Source organism: Notolepis coatsorum (assembly GCF_963971535.1).
Source record: "Notolepis coatsorum genome assembly, chromosome: 7".
In the NCBI taxonomy this organism is placed as follows: Eukaryota; Metazoa; Chordata; class Actinopteri; order Aulopiformes; family Paralepididae; genus Notolepis; species Notolepis coatsorum.
Genome location: NC_140171.1, coordinates 70,185,359 through 70,207,227, shown reverse-complemented (window position 1 = coordinate 70,207,227; position 21,869 = coordinate 70,185,359). Strand labels below are relative to the sequence as shown.

Genomic DNA, 21,869 nt, shown 5'->3' with positions numbered 1-21,869 from the left:
CACCTGCCAAGTGGCTGGTAGACTAGCTTACAGTAGCAATTACCAAAATGTACCCGCATTTGGCTGGTGTTAATTTCTGACATGTCACAGACTCGTGGATTGCAAGAAGCATACCCACATACATAAAAGCATGCACTTTTATACATACAGTACATGCAGACATATAGGCGTGCACTTTCATACATGTACATACACACAGGCATATAGGCATGCACTTTTATACATATACACAGACATATACTGTAGGCGTGCACTTTTATACATACACAGACATATAGGCGTGCACTTTCATACATACACACAGTTATAGAGTTGTCACGTCCACAGTTTTCCCTCCATAGTTACATAGTATACATGCATATTTGCTAGGGGTGGAACGGTTCGCATTATATTATATCATCAGGGCTTCTCCAGGTTCCAACACTGTGTGTTACTGCTGACTATTTACTTCCTGGTGAGACGTCACTTCAAATACGGCTACCAAGACTGTCAAAAAGCAAAAGCGAGTCGAGTCGATTAGGTACCATGCAGTGAAAAGCGGCATAAGAGAATACTTCATAATGTTTCATGCAATTAAAAAGTTAATATATATATTTAGTACACATGATTTATTTATTTTAAATAATTGTGTGTATTGAGCTGTACTGTATTGTACCCATTCTGCAATCTGTTAATACAATTTTCAATCAATCAATACTTTATGTTGATGACCTTTGTCTATAATGTGGCCACAAAAATGTAATTATTTAGTTTGTTTGCACTAAGTTAATAAGTTAATATAGACAAATGTTGCCTATACTTTTCAGTCAGTTCGGTCTTTGTGTGCCAAACATTATTTAAGGCAAACCGCTGTAAACCTTTTTTTTACCAAATAAATGAGAAGCATGTTTAAATCAGCACTGCCCCTCTTGCTGTACCAAAATCTCTCCTAGCTCTAACCGGTCACTGTCAAAATAATGTGCCTGATGTCAAACTGCCTCATTCTTTCAGTTTTTGCATGACTACGTCCTTGAGAATAACTGAAAAGTTTTATTATTTTTAGGCTATATATCTTATGTATGATATTTTTGGAGTGTTACATAAAAAAATAAAAAAACATATACCGAACCGAAAACCGTGACACCAAAACCGTGATCCGAACCGTGAATTTTGTGAACCGTTCCACCCCTAATATTTGCATATATGCAAACAAAAAAAGGAAAATTACACCAAAGTGTAGATATAGCCTGGTATGCACACACAAGTGAGCACACACACACACACACACACACACACACACACACACACACACACACACACACACACACACACACACACACACACACACACACACACACCTACACACACACACTCTCTCTCCTCTCCTCTCCTCTCTTTCCCTTCATATGTCATCCTAGCCCAGGCCTGCTGTCTGAAGCGCTGTCAGAAGACTTGGGGCCTAGCGGCGCTAGCTTAGCAGGAAATGCTAATGCAAAGAGACAGTGTTATTTCCTGTCCGTCTCACATCTCTTCCTGTTACCTGAGCCTCACGCTCCCCCGACATGCCCCAGCTCTCTGATTGTGCTGCTGGCAAAGCTATCTAACATCACCTCCTGTGTGTGGGTGTGTTCGAGGGGGTTCTTGTGTGGGTGTGTGCATGTACACTATGACATCATGCAGTGTCCTGTATGTGGGTGTGTTTGTGTGCACATGTGTGTTGATATGATGGACTATCGTTTGTCTGATATCTCCTTCTTGCCCTCTCAAGTCAAAGCACAACATGCTGTGTGTATAGTATACGCTGTGTACCGCTAGCTGCTGTCAGAATTACTGTCGGGTTTTCATATCTCTCTCTCTCTCTCTCTCGCTCTCTCTCTCGCTCTTGCTCTCGCTCTCTCTCGCTCTCGTTCTCGTTCTCTCGCTCTCACTCTCTCTCTCACAAGCTGAGATACTGCTGAGCAGCTGATTACCTTCCTCTGTTTTCAAAGGTCAAAAAAACGCAGCAGATAGATTTACTGTTTGTTGAGTCATTTGTTATCGCTGCTTCAGTTCTTTTTTATCATGAAGAAAGTGGGTGAAATTAATCTTGAGTTGTAGGCTACTGGGACTCCAAGGACATATGGGGAAACTAGATAAAAGTAGAACTAGTCTGAACTTGATAAAAGTACAACATGGTACGAACAAGGAATATTAATAGACTACTATTGTTGTTGCCTTGTGTTTAAAAAACACCCTTGATTGATACAGAAATATTAAACCTTTTATTTGATTATTTATTTTTTCTATTCACCCTTTACTCGACCAGGCATCAGTAACAAATACATGCTTACAATGCTGTCCTGACTCCTGGCACAAGGCAAAGCAAAGGCTCTCTGGAGCAAGAATAATTATGACACATATTGGAGGATACATTAAACAAAAACAACCACAACCAATATAGCATAACCACAAACACAAATATAGCATAACCACAAACACCAATATAGCATAACCACAAACACCAATATAGCATAAACACAAACACCAATATAGCATAAACACAAACACCAATATAGCATAACCACAAACACAAATATAACATAACCACAAACACCAATATAGCATAACCACAAACACCAATATAGCATAACCACAAACACCAATATAGCATAACCACAAACACCAATATAGCATAACCACAAACACCAATATAGCATAAACACAAACATCAATATAGCATAACCACAAACACCAATATAGCATAACCACAAACACCAATATAGCATAAACACAAACACCAATATAGCATAAACACAAACACCAATATAGCATAACCACAAACACAAATATAACATAACCACAAACACCAATATAGCATAACCACAAACACCAATATAGCATAACCACAAACACCAATATAGCATAAACACAAACACCAATATAGCATAAACACAAACATCAATATAGCATAAACACAAACATCAATATAGCATAAACACAAACACCAATATAGCATAACCACAAACACCAATATAGCATAAACACAAACACCAATATAGCATAACCACAAACACCAATATAGCATAAACACAAACACCAATATAGTATAAACACAAACACCAATATAGTATAAACACAAACACCAATATAGTATAAACACAAACACCAATATAGCATAACCACAAATAACAATATAGCATAACTGTAACTGAGGGGTACAATTCCCTGACTGTATTGATAAGTATGGTATCATTAAACCACTACTGCTTTATGTACTTTAATTACTGGCCATACAGTACACGATATATGAATATGATGAACACTTCCCACAATGAAATCGGTTCCAGTCAAAGGTATTAATCAAGTATTTAATGGAGCAAAAGGTACATAGGATACTTTACATTATTCTTTGAATGCACTTGTAAGGCAAAGGAGTATGCGTAGGCAAATCAATAACGAATGTCCATTCTCTGGTTACGCAGGAGGTAATTATACAACCTGAATCTTAGGGAATTATATCTATGGTACACTAGTAATAGCGGGAGATACTGGAAGGGGTTCCCACTGGTTGTAAGCCAGCAAGGGGGTAGAAGATCTGTCGGTAGTAGGACGTCTGGTCAACGATGACTAGGGAGACTTCAGGTACAGAAGCCGGTGCAGTAGTCTCTTGATCCACAGACGAATACAGCTTGGTTCTCTTGTAGACTGTAGCTCTACAGTGAAGAAAGCTAGGCGGCCTCAGGCTCTCTGAGCGCCGACTCGACTTGACTCCTCTCGGGGTAAATCCAACACGTGCAGGCGTCGGCGATTATCCGCTCCATAAATCATAGGACCAAAGCAAATATATTCCAGCCGCAAAGGGCTATGTAGTCGTCGGGTAGATTAATCCAGTGTACATGTCCATACGGTTCTCGCCTAGGTCTCCTCGGGTGAAAGCGCCATGCGGTCGGCCCAGCCTGGATAAGAACTCTAGCTAATACGAGAAAGCGTTGGAGATGCTGGTCACTATAGAATTCTAACCGCACGATACACTATACACAAATAGACTATTAAAGACTCAATAGAAATATGTCGCACTCGACGGTATAGCGCCAAACTCTGACAATTCAGTTACTAATTCGCACGCGGTCTCGATGCTCTATTCTGAGGCCAAACAGGCCATACTTCACCGCACGTTGTATCGTGGGTGAGGCTTCAACTTATCGGTAACATACTAAATGGACGAAGGGTACGGAGGTAAGGGGCTAAGGGGCTTCTACATTCACCTGCGCCGTATTTATACGCACGGTGGACAAATAGTGCCACTCTCATTTCTGTCGCCGTATCCCTGGGCAGGGCCGGGCAAGTACAGACATGTCGTGTCGGTGACTTTGAACCTGGCTCCGGAGGCCGGTCCCTGGCGCCGGTGGACCGCTGTCCAATAGGAGAATGAAATATTATGGGCTGGACTAAAGGGATATTCCGTGTATATGTACAAGGAATATACAAGGGATATCAAACGATATACAAATACTATGCAATATATATCAATAAATAAATATATATATTCGGTTTAATCTGATCCTTTGTAACAGCCGCCCCCTAATTAGTCCCACCTAATTAGCTAAGCAGAGACAGATTAACCGTACTGTCCACTACTCAATGTCTGCTGTGAGGGTCAGTCAGTTCACAAAGTCATGGGGTCATGGTCGTCATCGATAGTATCGGGGAGCCTTGGCAGTTCTATTAGCCTCGCCACGGGTCGGGTGTAGGTCCGCCCTTGGACGAGCACTTCAGCTGCTCGGACCTTTCCGTCGGCACCGGTGATCACTTTGCTTACGCGGCCAGCCGGCCACATAGCTCGGGGTAGTGACTGGTCGATAATCATGACGACTGTTCCTTCTGTCTAACTGTCTCTCTCTTTTACCCATTTCTGGCTGGTCTGTAGAGACGGTAGGTAGTGGAGTAGGAAGCTGTTCCAAAACGTGTCAGCCAATACTTGACTGTACCTCCACATTCTTCGGCCGTTCGCTTCTTCAGGCCTGTACATTGTCTGGGGTAGCGCGGGGTCCAGCCGCCCCATCAAGAGTGTGTTGGGGGTGACTGGGTCGACATCTGCTACATCACTTGAGACGTAACCGAGGGGCTTTGAGTTCAATACTCCCTCGATCTCCGTGAGGACTGTCATTAGGACTTCTTCCGCCACGGTCTGGGCCCCAAGCACGGCGTACAGGGCTGTCTTTATTGAACGTACTTCTCGTTCCCAAGTTCCACCGAAGTGAGGTGCGTTCGGGGGATTAAACTGGAAGTCAATCTGGGATGGAGCGAGGTGGGTCTTAAGTTCTGGGCCCATAGCTTGGAAGCTCTCTCTCAGCTCTCTTTCTCCGCCTTTGAAGTTTGTCCCGTGATCAGACAACAATATAGACGGTTTGCCTTTCCGCGATGTGAATCTTCGGAAGGCCATAAGGAATGAGTCTGTGCTCATGGTTGGAAGGAGTTCTATATGTATCGCTCGGGTGGTCATGCATTTGAATACAATACCCCACCGCTTCTCAGTTCCTCTTCCTTTCTTTATATACAGCGGGCCGAAACAGTCCATACCGGTGGAGTGAAAGGGCTTGTCGCCGAGTCGGAGGCGACAGGGAGGTAGGTCAGCCATCCGGGGTATACTGGGCTGCGCTCGCCACTTACGACAGTCTAGACAGGTTCGCTGGAAGCGCTGCACTGCTTCTCTCCCTTGCAGTATCCAATAACGACGTCTGATCTCCGCGAAGACTCTCTCTGCCCCTGCGTGGTGCACATCCTCGTCGTATTTCTTTATAATCAGCTCTGTGACCTTGTGTCGGCTGTTTAAGACTATCGGGTACTTGACGTCATCCGGTAAGTCTGGAGCTCTCCGCAGACGACCACCCACTCTGATGAGACCATGGGCGTCGCTCTCGGGGGCTAGGTGGAGCAGTCTGCTGTCTGATGGGACGGGCTTTGCTCCCTGTAGACAGTCTAGCTCATCGGGGAACGAGTCTCTCTGGGCTCGTTGTAGTAGAAGAAGTTCTGCTTCTTCGTAGTCAGCTGCTGAAATGTCAGTAGTGGGCTGAACCTCTGGGTGGTGCCACAGAAATGTCTTTAGCTGCGCACTCTCTAGGGTGAGGCAATCGTCTATGTCGGGGTCTGTGGAGACGAGTGTGTTCAATCCACAGAACACAGATTTCTTGTTTTCGGCCTCCTCTTTACTCGCCTCCCGTGGGGTGGGTGTAGGCCACTCTTCTTCCGGGAGCTTGAGAAACTCTGGTCCGTCACTGTATGGGTTGTGACGGGTGAGGTCATCCAGGGACATTCCCCGGGTGATGACGTCAGCTGGGTTGTGTTTTGTGTCCACATACCTCCAGCTTGCTACTTCTGTTAAATCTTGAATCTCTGTGACTCTGACCCCCACGAAGACCTTGTATCTGCACGAATCAGACTGGATCCATGTGAGTACTGTCGTGGAGTCTGACCACAAGATTGTTCTTTGCAACGGAATGGTGAGTTCACGTTGGATTAACGTGGCGAGGTGCGCTCCTGCTAGGGCTGCGCAGAGCTCTAGACGCGGGATAGATTGTTGCTTTCGTGGGGCTATTCTTGAGCGGGCCAGGATGAAGGCAGTATGTATTTCTCCTCCCTCCTCTCGGGCACGCAAGTAGGCCACCGAACCGTAGGCTACTTCGGAGGCGTCGCTGAAGACGTGCAGGTCCATCTGGCACGTCTCCGGCCTCACTGTGGGAGGGAAGTAGCTGCGGCGTATGTTAACACCTGGGAGTGAGCTGAGTTCCGTCTCCCACTCTCTCCATGTGGATGCAAGGTGTTCGGGTATGGGGTCGTCCCAGCCCTGGTCCTTGTCCCATAACGCTCTTACAATCATCTTTGCCCTGGTGGTGTAAGGTAGAATACATCCCAACGGGTCATATTGTCTGGCGAGTGTTCTGTATACACTCCGTCTGGTGGTCGGTAGTGCAGTCGACCTTCCCTGCTCCTTGGTCAGGGGTGTGTGTTTATAATGGAGCGAGTCTGTTTTGAAGCGCCAGACTAGTCCTAATGTCATTTCTTGGGCTTCTCCTGGGATGGTCGCCATCCAGGTCTCGCTGCTTGCTGCCTTGTCCTCGGGGGAGAGGCTGCGCAATACTTGCGGGTCGCTGCTGGCCCACTGCCTGAGATCAAAGCCGCCTTTGATCAGGGAGGCGCGGAGCTTGAGTAGAAGGGCCTCGGCTTCTTCTGGCGTCGAGACGCTTTGCAGACAGTTGTCCACGTAGAAACTATTTTCTACACTTTTTCGGACCTCTTCATCAGCTGCTGGGTCCTCTGCGACGTGTTTTTGCAGTGCAAACGTAGCACAGCATGGGCTGCATGTGGTTCCGAAAGGGAGGACTTCCCATTGATAGATGGCTGGTTGCTCATCCCCGATCCTCTCTCTCCATAGGAACCGCAGCAGGGGCTTGTCCTCCTCCACTAGTCTCACCTGCAGGAACATCCCTTTGATGTCGCCGCTGATGGCCACCTTGTCCTGGCGGAAACGTAGTAACACGCCTAGTAGGGAGGGGCCGAGTGTTGGGCCGGGCAAGAGCTCTTTATTCAGATTTTGTGATCCGATCTGGTAGCTGCAGTTGAACACAATACGATCCTTGCCGTTGTGGTGGACTTTGTGGTGCGGCACGTACCATGATTCGGTCGTCTGATCGGCCTCTTTAATGTCAATTTTCTTTGTGTCCCGCTGTGATTAGCTTGTTAATCTCAGCGCGGTACACAGTCTCTTGAGCGGGGTCTCTGGCTAGGCGCCGCTCTGTGTTCAATAGGTACCGCTCCGTCGCTTCTTTTGGGGCGTGGAAGGTGGGCATACCCTCTCGCCTCAAGAGTGGAGTTGCGTATCTCATCACTCCGTTGACTTTGACTCTCTTTGTCCCTTGCTCGAGGAGTGCTATGGCGTAAATGTCTTCCTTGGAACGAATGTCTTTCTTTTCGTTCTTAAAGGGCATTGTCTCTAGTGTCCATAGCCTCTCGACATGCTGTAGGAGGGTGGTGTCTTCTTCTGTCACTCTGGAGTGGAGGCAGCTAGTGGCTGCTGTTCGGTTAAGAGACTTAGCGAGGGGGCCTTGTAATGTCCATCCTAGGCGGGTCTCGACTGCTGCAGGACAGCCTCTGGGCCCTGTGTGGACCCGGTCTATCGGGACTATGAGGTCTGCATGGTCGGAGCCTATCAGCAGGGTCGGGGTGGCACCGTCTATGAGTGGGATAGGTAGTTGACGCAGGTGCACATATTTATCCATCAGCTTGGCGATGGGGTAGGTGTACTGCGACAGGCCTATTTCTTGGCTGGTGAAAGCATTAGTAATCCTATACCGTCTCTCTGGCTGCCCGCTTGCTGCGATAGTGAAGGAGACATTCTCGCCCTTTATCGTCTTTAGATCTCTTCTTATTGTCCGAATCGTCATCTGGTTTTCGCTCCCCCGCAGCCCCAGCTGGGCCGCAGCGGATGCGAGGAGAAGGGTCTTCTCTGACCCGTCGTCAAGGACGGCGTAAGTGTCCATGACCTTGTCTTGGTAACTCAGTGTTACGCGGACCACCTTTAAGAGCACTCGGGCGCCCCCGCTGCTGGCGGGGTCAATGTACATAACACTTGCCTTTGTGCTGCTTGAGGGTGCTGGCTTTCTTCTGTTACTGTCGTGTAGGACATCTAGGTGGGCTCCGTCACACCGACTACACCTCTTCTTTAAGCGGCACTCGGCTGCCATGTGACTGCGCGCACATCGGTAACAGCGTCGGTTGGACTTTATCCATTGACCCACTTCGTCGGCGGTCATCTTCTTGAATGTGTCACATTGTGACAACCAGTGTTCTTTCTCGCAGTACGGGCACACCATCTTCCACTTCTCTTTCATCGAGGGGGTACTGTGGTTCTTGCTGCTCGGTACTGGTTCTGATTGGTGCATGACAGTCACCAATCTTCGGCCATCGTTTGCTCTCCTAGGTCCCTCTCTGGAGCTTGGTGTGCTCCGCACGAACGTATCCAATCGCAGGCTGCTGACTTCTCTCGCCAGGAAGTCGGCTAGGTCTAGGAGGGATGGCTCGGGACCGTTAGGATCACGGTGGTCTCTTTGCCGCCTGAAGCGCTCTTGTCGGGCGGGCGGAAGCTTCTCTAAAATCCTCTCGACATTAGAGTTTGCGTATAGTTCGTGCATACCCTTTTCTCGTTGCGCCCCCAGCATCCCTACCAGGGATTGTACCTTGATAGACAGGTCGTCTAGTGAGCGATTGTCTGTTGCTGGGGGTAGGCGGTCAATATGCCTTATCTCTTGTATTATGTAGTCCCATATGCGTCCATATCTTTGGTCGAGTGCTGCTAGAGCCGCTGTGTATGGGGTAGTAGAGGTGGCATAGGCCAGCGCTATATTGTGCGCTCGGGGCACCTTGAGGTGCTTCAATAGGATAGCATACTTGTGGCGTTCATCAGCTACATCAGCCATCATTGTCTCTAAGCACATCCGTAGCTCCGTGTACTGTGCTCTGTTCTCATGGGTGAAGTCTGGAAACGTCGGTGTGCCAATGTATGATGCCGTAGATGGCTGGCACATCGGTGAGCGTTGGAAGAGAGGCCTCCTAGGCGAGTCTCCTCTTACGCCTCTCGGTGGGCTGGTACCGGCAGGGTACCATGGCCCGCGTATCCAGGTGCTATTCCTCGGGACTGGTCGTGCGTCAATCTCACCCGTGAATTGAGTCGGGGGTCTGTAGCGCAGAGCCGTGGGGGTAGAGCCTGGGCTGTACTGGACCTCCTGGTCCTGTGGAGTACTGTGCTGCTGTCGGGCTTGACTCTCCTCCTCTCCCTCTTCTTCTTCCTCTGTCAGGTCCTCTAGATCCTGTAGTCGTCTATTTAGCCTCTCCGTGGTGTATACCGTTCCTTCCTTGTAGCTGGGTCTCACTGGGACCGGTCGGGGAAGGAGTTCGGAGGGGGGTATAGGCTCTCTCTGGTGGTCGGGCTCAGGGTCGCTTGATCAGTTAGGGGAGGGTGCCCTTGACCCGTGTCTTGACAAGGCCCTGGAACCCCGTGCGGAGGGAGGGGGTGTTGCCCTGGCGATCAGCTGCTCCATTAGCTGCGCTTGTAATCGGTCGCGCTCGGCTTTGCGCTTGGTGAGAGCGATGTCGCACTCTGCTTCTCTTTGGGCACCGGCAGCGGCGCGCTGGGCTTCGGCGGCGGCGCGCTGGGCTTCGGCGTGGTCTCTTACCATATTCTCTTCCGTCTGAAGGCGTCTAATCTCTAGACGTATACGATCTTCGTCGCTCCGTTGCTGCGCTTGGAGGCGTTCTCTTTCCATGGAAGAATGTTCGCGCTCACTAAGCGTCTGTGCTTGGAGTCGATCGCGCTCTGTTGAGGCTGCTAGGCTGGCGAGGAACGCCTGTGCCAGCATCTTGTCCGCCTCGCTGGGGGAAGACGCTGGTTGAGGTGATCCGCTCCTGGCAGTACTCGTTGGAGATGCGTTCTCCTGCGGGGAGTCCTGGAGCTCTATCTCCTGGGCGCTCTCCTCTTCTTGTACCGGGCAGAGTTCCATCTCTGGAGGGTTGTCTTTCTCCTGGAGCTCTCCGGGGACTACTTCTTCGGTCTTGGCGGGGGGTAAAGTCGTGTCAGTTCCCTCCTGGTCCCTACCGTGAGCTTGGTCAGTTACATTAGAACCCACTAGGGCCTCTGTTGGCGGGGTAGCCTGGTTGATAGGGTCGGACATAATTTTACTTTCTACTTTTTCCGCGTTTACCGTCTGTAGAAGGCTAGGTAGTATACTGGCAACGTAATCCTCTAAGTACTGAGGTGGCTGCCGTCTACGCTGCGGGCGATCTACTTTAGGAGGACCGTTTTGTGGAGTGTTCATCATAGGCCATTTCAATATTAATACCACTATATTAATATTACACTAGTTATTCTCCGGCTCGAAGGACCAATTGTAACTGAGGGGTACAATTCCCTGACTGTATTGATAAGTATGGTATCATTAAACCACTACCGCTTTATGTACTTTAATTACTGGCCATACAGTACACGATATATGAATATGATGAACACTTCCCACAATGAAATCGGTTCCAGTCAAAGGTATTAATCAAGTATTTAATGGAGCAAAAGGTACATAGGATACTTTACATTATTCTTTGAATGCACTTGTAAGGCAAAGGAGTATGCGTAGGCAAATCAATAACGAATGTCCATTCTCTGGTTACGCAGGAGGTAATTATACAACCTGAATCTTAGGGAATTATATCTATGGTACACTAGTAATAGCGGGAGATACTGGAAGGGGTTCCCACTGGTTGTAAGCCAGCAAGGGGGTAGAAGATCTGTCGGTAGTAGGACGTCTGGTCAACGATGACTAGGGAGACTTCAGGTACAGAAGCCGGTGCAGTAGTCTCTTGATCCACAGACGAATACAGCTTGGTTCTCTTGTAGACTGTAGCTCTACAGTGAAGAAAGCTAGGCGGCCTCAGGCTCTCTGAGCGCCGACTCGACTTGACTCCTCTCGGGGTAAATCCAACACGTGCAGGCGTCGGCGATTATCCGCTCCATAAATCATAGGACCAAAGCAAATATATTCCAGCCGCAAAGGGCTATGTAGTCGTCGGGTAGATTAATCCAGTGTACATGTCCATACGGTTCTCGCCTAGGTCTCCTCGGGTGAAAGCGCCATGCGGTCGGCCCAGCCTGGATAAGAACTCTAGCTAATACGAGAAAGCGTTGGAGATGCTGGTCACTATAGAATTCTAACCGCACGATACACTATACACAAATAGACTATTAAAGACTCAATAGAAATATGTCGCACTCGACGGTATAGCGCCAAACTCTGACAATTCAGTTACTAATTCGCACGCGGTCTCGATGCTCTATTCTGAGGCCAAACAGGCCATACTTCACCGCACGTTGTATCGTGGGTGAGGCTTCAACTTATCGGTAACATACTAAATGGACGAAGGGTACGGAGGTAAGGGGCTAAGGGGCTTCTACATTCACCTGCGCCGTATTTTTATACGCACGGTGGACAAATAGTGCCACTCTCATTTCTGTCGCCGTATCCCTGGGCAGGGCCGGGCAAGTACAGACATGTCGTGTCGGTGACTTTGAACCTGGCTCCGGAGGCCGGTCCCTGGCGCCGGTGGACCGCTGTCCAATAGGAGAATGAAATATTATGGGCTGGACTAAAGGGATATTCCGTGTATATGTACAAGGAATATACAAGGGATATCAAACGATATACAAATACTATGCAATATATATCAATAAATAAATATATATATTCGGTTTAATCTGATCCTTTGTAACAATAACCACAAACGCCAATATAGCATAACCACAAACACCAATATAGCATAAACACAAATGATAATATAGCATAAACACAAATGACAATATAGCATAACTACAAACGCCATGCTACTCCCTCCATTCAACTGTGTGTGTGTGTGTGTGTGTGTTCTCTGACCTGTGTGTTCTTGTGGTGGGCTCTGTTAATCAGCCTGCTGATATGACTAGGCCTCCTGTCATTAATCACACACTGCTTTTTCTGTGGTTGTCAGCATGGGGTGGTTGGCTGAGTGGGGTGGTTGTTACTTAGGTGGGGACACTGGCTTTGGTGCCTAACTGTTTGGCTGAGTAACCCCCCCCCAGTAAGGTCATATTTAGCAACCTAACACATTATCAAACAGGCTCATAAACAGAACTCCTAAACTGACATAAATATTAAGGAGCATCTTGATAGCATGCAGAAGCAGCAAAGCGCGCAAAGGCAAGTGCTTCTTCGGGGGGGGGGGGGGGGGGGGGGGGGGGTGGAGGCAAGGTACATCACATCGAGTGGGGGAAGCACACCCAAAGCAGTGCAGTGCACCATTCCATAGAAAACACAAAGCAGGGACACTTGTACCCCTGCGTAACCTGTGGAGATACTATAGTCATACACCAGTACATTGTATCCTCAGTTTCAGATATACTCATATATAGTATATTGTACACTCAGTTTTAGGTATACCCATACTGTATGCAGTGTGTAATAATAAATTGGATTTGAAGAGAGAAGCGCCTTTCTCAGACTCAAGGACACTGTACAAGAAGAGAGAAGCTATATAAAAGAAAGGGTAAATACAACTTTGGGGGGGAAATTATGAATATATGTGTATAGTAACAACAGGAAAAAAACAAATAGGATAAAAAAAAATAAAAGCAAGGTGCTGTCCAATTGGATAAGTGGTAACAAGAAAGTTAACAAAACTGTAGTCAGGGTATTGACACCTTCAATTAACTCAATCAGCGCCAGACCCGAGGAAAGTCGGGTTTTCATCGTTATTTCTTTTATTCAATATTTTTATTCATTTCTCTCACACGGACCTCAGGGTTACCATAGGGAACCACTCTGAGATCGCCTAATATAATACCGGCTGCATCCTGGTAGGTGGCAGTATCGCCCACCCTTCTAAACCTTTTTTTCACACCCGGTGTTATGTTTAATTCACTCCGGGCACAGTTTTCTTGGTCAGGCGAGTCTAGCGGTTCACTCGATGACATTGAAACGCGTCCAATGCCCCCAATGCATGTGTTGTGGTAGATTATGTTGGCGACACGATGGACACCAATACTGGAAATCGCAATCAGACAATTGGAATATTCTTTTTGGGGTACCTCCTAGTGAAGGTAAGGACTATTATGACATCAATCTTGCTTTGATCCAACCATGATTTCACATCGATCGCAACAACCATGTGTAACATACTCCAGAACGTATGCCGTTGGTGACGATCAAAGCATCAAAAAACTACCCCCCCCCCCCCCCCCTTTCATGCATTCATGATGAAACATAATACCTATTATATACATTTGATTTGGAAATAGTAGCGTGTCCAGGTGAGCAACGCCAACGCTTTTAGTCAAATTCACGTATTGCTCCATAGCGCCGTTTTCTGGAATTAGCCAGGATCACTCTGAAACTATACTTATATTCACCACGGTATAACACGCGAACGTATACATGAAAAGATTTATTCTTTTTCACATATTGAACGATGGATAGTTGATGTCAAATGAGCCATAGTATTGTATCCATAGCTATAATATAGAATATAGATATAGCCCTGTAAACACCGCCAGCATCCCTATCTCTTAGAGCGGTGGCGCAGTAGGAACAAAGATGGGCTAGGCCTGCGGCGCTGAATGAGTTAATTAGTGGCTAAGGAGGCATGTACAGTTTGACTCACCTCCAGAGTGAGCCAGTGAGTGTATGTGTGTTTTATATTGGATGATTTTGCTGGTATATAAAGGTGTTTTATACATGATGCTTTTGTTTATATATAAAGGTGTTTTATCTAAGAGGATGTTGCTGGTATATTAAGGTGTTTTATATAAGAGGATGTTGCTGGTATGTAAAGGTGTTTTATATAAGAGGATGTTGCTGGTATATTAAGGTGTTTTATATAAGAGGATGTTGCTGGTATGTAAAGGTGTTTTATATAAGAGGATGTTGCTGGTATGTAACGGTATTTTATGTAGGATGATTTCACATTCCATTGTGCCACTAATTCCCTTGTTTGGTGCCCAATTTTGTGCTGCAGAGGCCTCCAACTTATCCAAATTGTCTACACACACACACACACACACACACACACACACACACACACACACACACACACACACACACACACACACACACACACACGCCTACTGTACTAGTTACAGTACTGTGATGAGATCAATAAAATCCTGGTATTTTGTTTCTCCCTGTACTGTGCAAATCCAGAGATATTGATCCAGAGAGCAGCTCAGCCCAGCAGGGAGTCACAGCTAGTAGGAGAGAAACGTCTAATCAAAACACACACGTAACATTACAACACGCTAGCATACTTGGGCCTCCCACCAGCATTTATAGGGGTTAGAACAACACACGCTAATGTTCTCTACTCTCTAGCTAGTATTTCTGTGGCATCCCGGAACAAAGCTACAGGTAGTTCAAACAGAGTTGGTGGTTTCTCTTCATAACAGTTACATTTTACAGAGCTGCCATTTCTGTACTATATGCTCCTAAACATAAACGGATGCTTCTTTAGAACTTATTTTTCAAATGTAATGGCACACATAACTTGATATTCAAAGTAGTGATGGGCATTATTTTCTCAGATCACACTTCTAAATGTCATACTATACTAAATGTCTGATCTAAGATAACAAATGTCACTGTGTAGCACTGATTTACAGTATACTGCAGAGAGAAAATAAGAGGCACTATTATATTAAAATCATCCAAGTGGTTCTGCGGTTTGATGACATTTGATACACTTTCAGTATGCGATGACACTGTTCTTCTCCTATAACTCCACTGCTTGAAGAGGCCTTATCCAGTCGAGTCCCAGCTAGGCACAGACAGACAAACGGTCAGTCGGTCGGTCAGTCGGACGGACGGACGGACGAGAATGAGAGCAGGACTGAGGTCGAGGGAGGGTTGGTAGGAGGGCTGTGTGGGCGGACGGGTCTGTGGTCATGACAGATAGCTGGCATTAGAGGCTGTCAGCTGGTACCTGTGGTAGAGGAGAGGAGAGGAGGTAGAGGAGAGAGGGAGTTAATGGTGTGTTTGGTTCTCTTAAGCTTGTCTGCTGCTAATGGCCTAGCAACACTACCATAGACAGCAGGAGGACACGCGCATAGATAGACAGCATGTAGACTGCTCCAGACCATGCACACACACCAGACACACACAGTACACACGCGTTCACGAGCACATACACACAGCTGCTGTCTCCAGAGCATGCAAACACACACGTGTGCATGTAAGCACCCTGGCCACGCACGCGCTCACACACACACACACACACACACACACACACACACACACACACACACACACACACACACACACACACATGCACCTGCTGTCTCACCAGACCTGCACACACACACACACACACACACACACACACACACACACACACACACACACACACACACACACACACACACACACACACACACACACACACACACACACACACACACACACACACACACACACACACACACACACACACACACACACACACACACTCCTGCTGTCTCCTTTCTGGTTATGAGCTCTAGATGATTAACAGCTAATTAGGGCCCAATCTGGGGAGGCCATTAAAAGCCCCTCACAGTAAAGGATCGCAGCGCTGCGCAAAACGCCAGCTTGGTTTTGTTGATGGAGAGAGAGTGAGAGACGTGAGCAGTGTAATAAAATGTAATTTCAAGGATCACTTTGGAACTGTTGAGGTAACACGTTAAAGCACTATCATCTGGGGCACCGCGGTGGCGCACCACTTGGCGGCGCTTGCAGCGTAATCGCAATCGTCCTGCGTTCGAGTCCGGCCCAGGACTTGTGCTGCATGTCTTCCCCATCTCTTCTCCTGATCTCCTCTGACTGTCCTGTCTGCAATAAAGCTGAACAATGCAGCAAAAAATCATCATCTATCATCTGGGATTTTGCTTTCCAGTATGTCCATGATGTAAATGTATTTTATCCAGATTCCTATACTAAATAAAATAATAAAATCAATTTAAAGGAAAGCCTAAGTGTATCAAACAAAAGCATTAGTGTGTGTATGTTGTGTGTGTGTTGTTTAGGTGTTAGTGTCGAGTTAGATTAGATTCAAATGTATTGTCATTATACACAGTATACTGCACACAGTACAGTACAATGAATAAAAAGATGCCATATGTCAAATGAAAACATTAATAAATACTCTATGTCAAATGCAAGCATTAATAAACACTACACATTTAAAATGAAACATTAATAAACAGTACATGTCAATTGAAAGCATTAATAAACAATGCATATGTCAAATGAAAGCATTAATAAACAATACATATGTTAAAGCAAAGCATTAATAAACAATACATATGTCAAATTAAAGCATTAATAAACCATACATATGTCAAATGAAAACATAATACACAATGAATGCATTAGTGTGTGTGTAGTGTGTACATTGTGTTATTGAGTGTCATAGTCAAGTTCACAGCTAACATTGCTCAGTGGTGAGTGTGCTATTGGGCTAGGCACCACATTCCAATGCTTTTTGGTCGACCTCTGACCCTCGCCATGCGAGGCCTCCCTCCCTCCATGTTAAAGACATGGCTTTAGGATGTACTGGGGATTACTGGGATTTTAAACAGGCCTCACTAGAGACTACCCATTTATTTAACTTCACGCAAGCACGTACACACAGACACTCAAGGAATACTGTACAGTGTGCTCAACAGATAGATCCTGAAGCAACATGTGCATACAGTATATTATACTTGCACACGTAGATAGATAGATAGATAGATAGATAGATAGATAGATAGATAGATAGATACTTTATACACACACACACACACACACACACACACTTTATATCTTCTCTCTTTACACACAGTGACTCTGGGGTCTTGCTGTGGCATGCCACAGATCAGGGGCTGTGTATGTATATGTTGTTAGCAGGGGGTGGAGGTTAAGAGCAGATAACTAGATGTCTCTGCGCTCCGTCAGGCTCCCTGGCATTCCACCATATATCACCCCCATCTCTCCTCGCAGGTCTGCTGACTATTAGTGGGATAGCAGGTGATTATGGAAGCGTGCGTGTGTAGCTATCTGTTTACCTGTGTCATACTGTGTCTAGGCCTTCTGAAACTATGTGACTCCATGCTGAGGGGTTTTGAAACTATGTGACTCCATGCTGAGGGGTTCTAAAACTATGTGACTCCATGCTGAGGGGTTCTGAAACTATGTGACTCCATGCTGAGGGGTTTTGAAACTATGTGACTCCATGCTGAGGGGTTCTGAAACTATGTGACTCCATGCTGAGGGGTTCTGAAACTATGTGACTCCATGCTGAGGGGTTCTGAAACTATGTGACTCCATGCTGAGGGGTTCTGAAACTATGTGACTCCATGCTGAGGGGTTTTGGATCAACTTGGAGAGGCTTGTAACCGGGATGACCCCCCCCCCTCAATCTGGTGCACTTTGAGAGCAAAATAAAGAGGCTAGGTCTATGATGAACTTTCTGCTCAAAACACAAAATCGACTAGACTAGTGCTTCCCAATCCTCTCCTCGAAGCACCCCAGCCGTTCCATGTATTTGTTAAATTCCACCACCAGCACACCCGATTCAACTTAACTAGCCCTTTATTAGTTGAATCAGGTGTGCTGGTGGTGGAATTTAACAAATACATGGAACGGCTGGGGTGTCTCGAGGAGAGGTTTGAGAACCACTGGAGAGCAGGGGTTCCCAAACTTTTCAGGCCGCGATCCCCAAATAACGTTTTTTTTTTTTTTTTTTTTTTTTGGGAATGAATGGTTGAAACATGCAAACGTTCAAACGCACACACACTAATAAGCATTGGAGGCTTTTAACCAGGGCCGGACTGGGGAAATCATTCAGGCCAGGAAATATATTGTGCGAAATATAGCCCCAGTCAGGCCACTTTTTAAGCAGGGGGTCTGGGGGTCCCCCACCAGGAAATGTCTTGTTACAAAGACTTCATTTCCTGCATTCTGGTGCAGGATCTTTTTTATTTGTACCCTTTAAATGCCGGTGTTTGTGATGGCATCACAAATTATTGTTAAAAAACAGGCTAGCATATGTATGATTAGCAACAACACTGATTTTGATGGATTTTCTGTTTTTTTTGTAATGTCAGATTGAAAAAATACTATATTTTATTCAACTTGAGCCCTGATCATAACACCACATATTCATTTTATAATTCTAACCCTTTAAATGCCAGTGTGTGTGATGGCATATATTTGCAATATATCAAATGCAAAGTAGATTTTTCTGGGGGGGATTATTACAGGCTAGCATGTGTTAATGATTAGCAACAACAGTTTTTTTAAGGGTCCCGCCTCCACCAATCACATGCGGCTCCCTGTGTGTGTGTGTGTGTGAGATAGTTCTCCAACTTGTGTGAGTTGCAGTGATCTCCTGGTTGTTCCCCACCTAGGTTATCTAACTATTGCGCTGCTGCAATGCTGCAACTAGAAAGCCTGGCCTGCTTCTAAGTTCAGTGGCTTGACTTTTTATTTTAGTATATATATTTTTATCTGGTGACCCCCCCCCCCCCCCCCGCGGCGGCTTGCGACCCCCACTTTGGGAACCCCTGGACTAGAGCAGTGGTTCCCAAAGTCGGGGTCGCGACCCAAAGGTGGGCCGCGAGCAGCCACGGGTGGGCCGCGAGATGATTTAAATTTTTTTTTTTTTTTTTTTTTAGGTCACTGAACTTAGACGCAGGCCAGGACAGTGTTTCTAGTTGTATTCTAAAATTCTATTCTATTGTATTCTAAAATGTGACTATATGGTTTTTATATTAACTTAATAAATAAACAAAAACGAAAAATCTACTTATTTCAACGAACATTTCAAACTAAATAACAGATTATGCACATAAAATGCTGAAAACAACCGAAGCAACAATAGTATTTTAATGAGGCTATTATTATTATCATTATTATTTTGCAACAAGTTAGCCCTCTCATAAATAGCACATATAAATGAATAACTAACTTGAACTAACTTAATAGGATTGAAGTGATATTTGGCTTAAAAAATCGGTCACCTGGCAAAAAAAAAGAAAAAAAAGCCTGACGATGTCCATTGGGCCGCGGCTCTCTGACGCCTTATTTTCTGGGCCCTGGCCTGAAAAGTTTGGGAACCCCTGGACTAGAGCATACATTTGAGCCATCAAAGAAATGAAGCAAAAGTGGTTACCTGTGTTGAACTGGTTTATTTTTTAGAAAATAAAAAAATATAGTGGATTACTATTACGACTACTACCACTGCCAATACTACTGATACATCCCTATCGGCAAACTTTATATTTAAAAAAAATTGTAAAAAAAAAGTCTAGGTAATTAATGGGAAACCCTGAATATATCTTATTATTTAATATATCTTATTTGTCTATGGTTAGAATGTTAAGACATACGTACCGTACTTGGCTGTCAACACATTTTGTCAACAGCAAAATATCAAAGGATGTGTCTTGTAAAAGGAAAATGTGTTAAAATGCCCAATTTACTCCTAATATTTACAAACAGTAGAAATATAAACACACTTTTTTGCTGTCCCAAGCCGTCAATCCATGTATCAATAAGACTCAATAAACGTCAGACTGAAATATATTGCGTCAATCCAATAAATCCCTCATGTAAACAAACAGTGTTTCGACATAGCAGAGTGGGCCCTGGCTCTATTCTAGGTCAGATGTTTGGTCGCTCTCAGTCATCTGGTGCTGCTGCCGCTCCGCTGACAGACCAGTAAACCACACACATGGGAGAAGAGAAGAACAGCACATTAAAACCCCGCTTTCACCTCTTTCAAGAGCCTGCTCACTCAGCTAAACTGCTCTCAGAGAGAGAGAGAGAGAGAGACTTTGGTCTTGTTGGAATGGGCGTAGTCGGTGGAGTGATGGTTCAGAAGCTGAGAGTGAGTCAGAGAGGACCGCAGGTCGCCACCGCCACCATCTTTAATAGGCTGTACTGTGAGAGTCACGACATTCCTCCGTGTTTTCTCAGCAGGGGTGGCCTAACCACAGCAGGAAAATCACCATTGCTGCTGAAGAACATTGGAAATGTGTGTGCCCCCCCCCCCCCTTCATAATAATAAAAAATATATATATATATAAAAAAAAATTATCCACTTTTTTTCTCCCGTTTTTCTCTGATTTTCTCCCATCCCAATTTCGTCGTTATGCCAATTCCCTCCTCCCTGGCCGTTGCTCGCATGTGCCCCCCACTGGTCGGTCTAGGGAGTCCTGAAGTCTAACAGATGCTTCATCCGTCACATAGGAGACACTAGCGCACACATTTTACATTACCCCTGACCATAGTTTACTGTTTTAGATTTTTAGACTTTTGCTTTGTTTACCTTACCTTAAATATGTGAAAGTCACGGTGATGAACCATATAATTATTATATAGAAGAAACTAGCCCAAAATGATGCTGATCGGTCGCTCCCGGCCGGCTCTTTCTCTCTCTGTCTCTCTCTTTCTCTCTCTGTCTCTCTGTGTGTACAGTACTTTCTTTCAACTTTCTGGTCCATTGCACACATTGATTTATTTTACAAGAGGCGACCAATATCTTAAACCAGGAGATTTAAGATGGTTTTATCGGTGTGGTGACCATTATGCTATGAGTTGGGACCCCAAAACGGGCCACAGGCCTGTCTCTGGTGGGTCACGAGTCCCACAGTGTGAGATTTAAATCCACTTGATTTGGTTCTCAGGTTGAAAAAGTTCAAAGAACCCCTGATCTTTTCCCCCCCCTCACATTTGACCCTCCAGCTGTTGTTATGGTGATCACAGTAGTCTCCGTGAGATCAACATTAACATGGCCGCCCGGCGCTAACGGACAAACGTCAAGTTAACGTGAGCAGAATCATATTCCTCTTCAAACCCATTGTATAGCCAGCCCCCGACCCTCTGAACTCTGAAAGCCCTACTCTGAATCGTGTCAACTTCATATGCTGACAGCTCTTCACACTTACGCAAAGTGTGTCAACATGTCGGACAAGGTCCATTATCCTACCGGGCTGTGATTGAGTGAGGAGGGCGGGGTATTTTGTCTTGTTATTCTTTACTATCTCTGAGTTGAAGAGATATTTACTTTAGCCTTGGAGTACTGTGTCCGTATCTGAAAACACCTCCACAAAGGGAGCTCCCTTCAGAGATATATTGCTCTCCACCTCCTACACAGAAGTGTGACAAGGACTGCGTTGTGTTGTGCGGTTGATGTCGGCATGAGGGAGAGAGGGTCCCACATTTTCCTTCTCACATGCCGCATGGCCAGACGTCATAGCTCCCCGGCTCAGACCACCAGCTACATGAGGTCAAAGTTCACCGTTGTTTACATTCGCCTCTCATCCC

The 21,869-nt window shown here is 45.9% G+C and overlaps 1 protein-coding gene across 1 annotated transcript in view; it reads left to right on the top strand.

The window, feature by feature from the left end:
- Positions 1 to 21,869, top strand: part of lrba (LPS-responsive vesicle trafficking, beach and anchor containing) — a 622,382-nt gene that overhangs the window by 499,949 nt on the left and 100,564 nt on the right.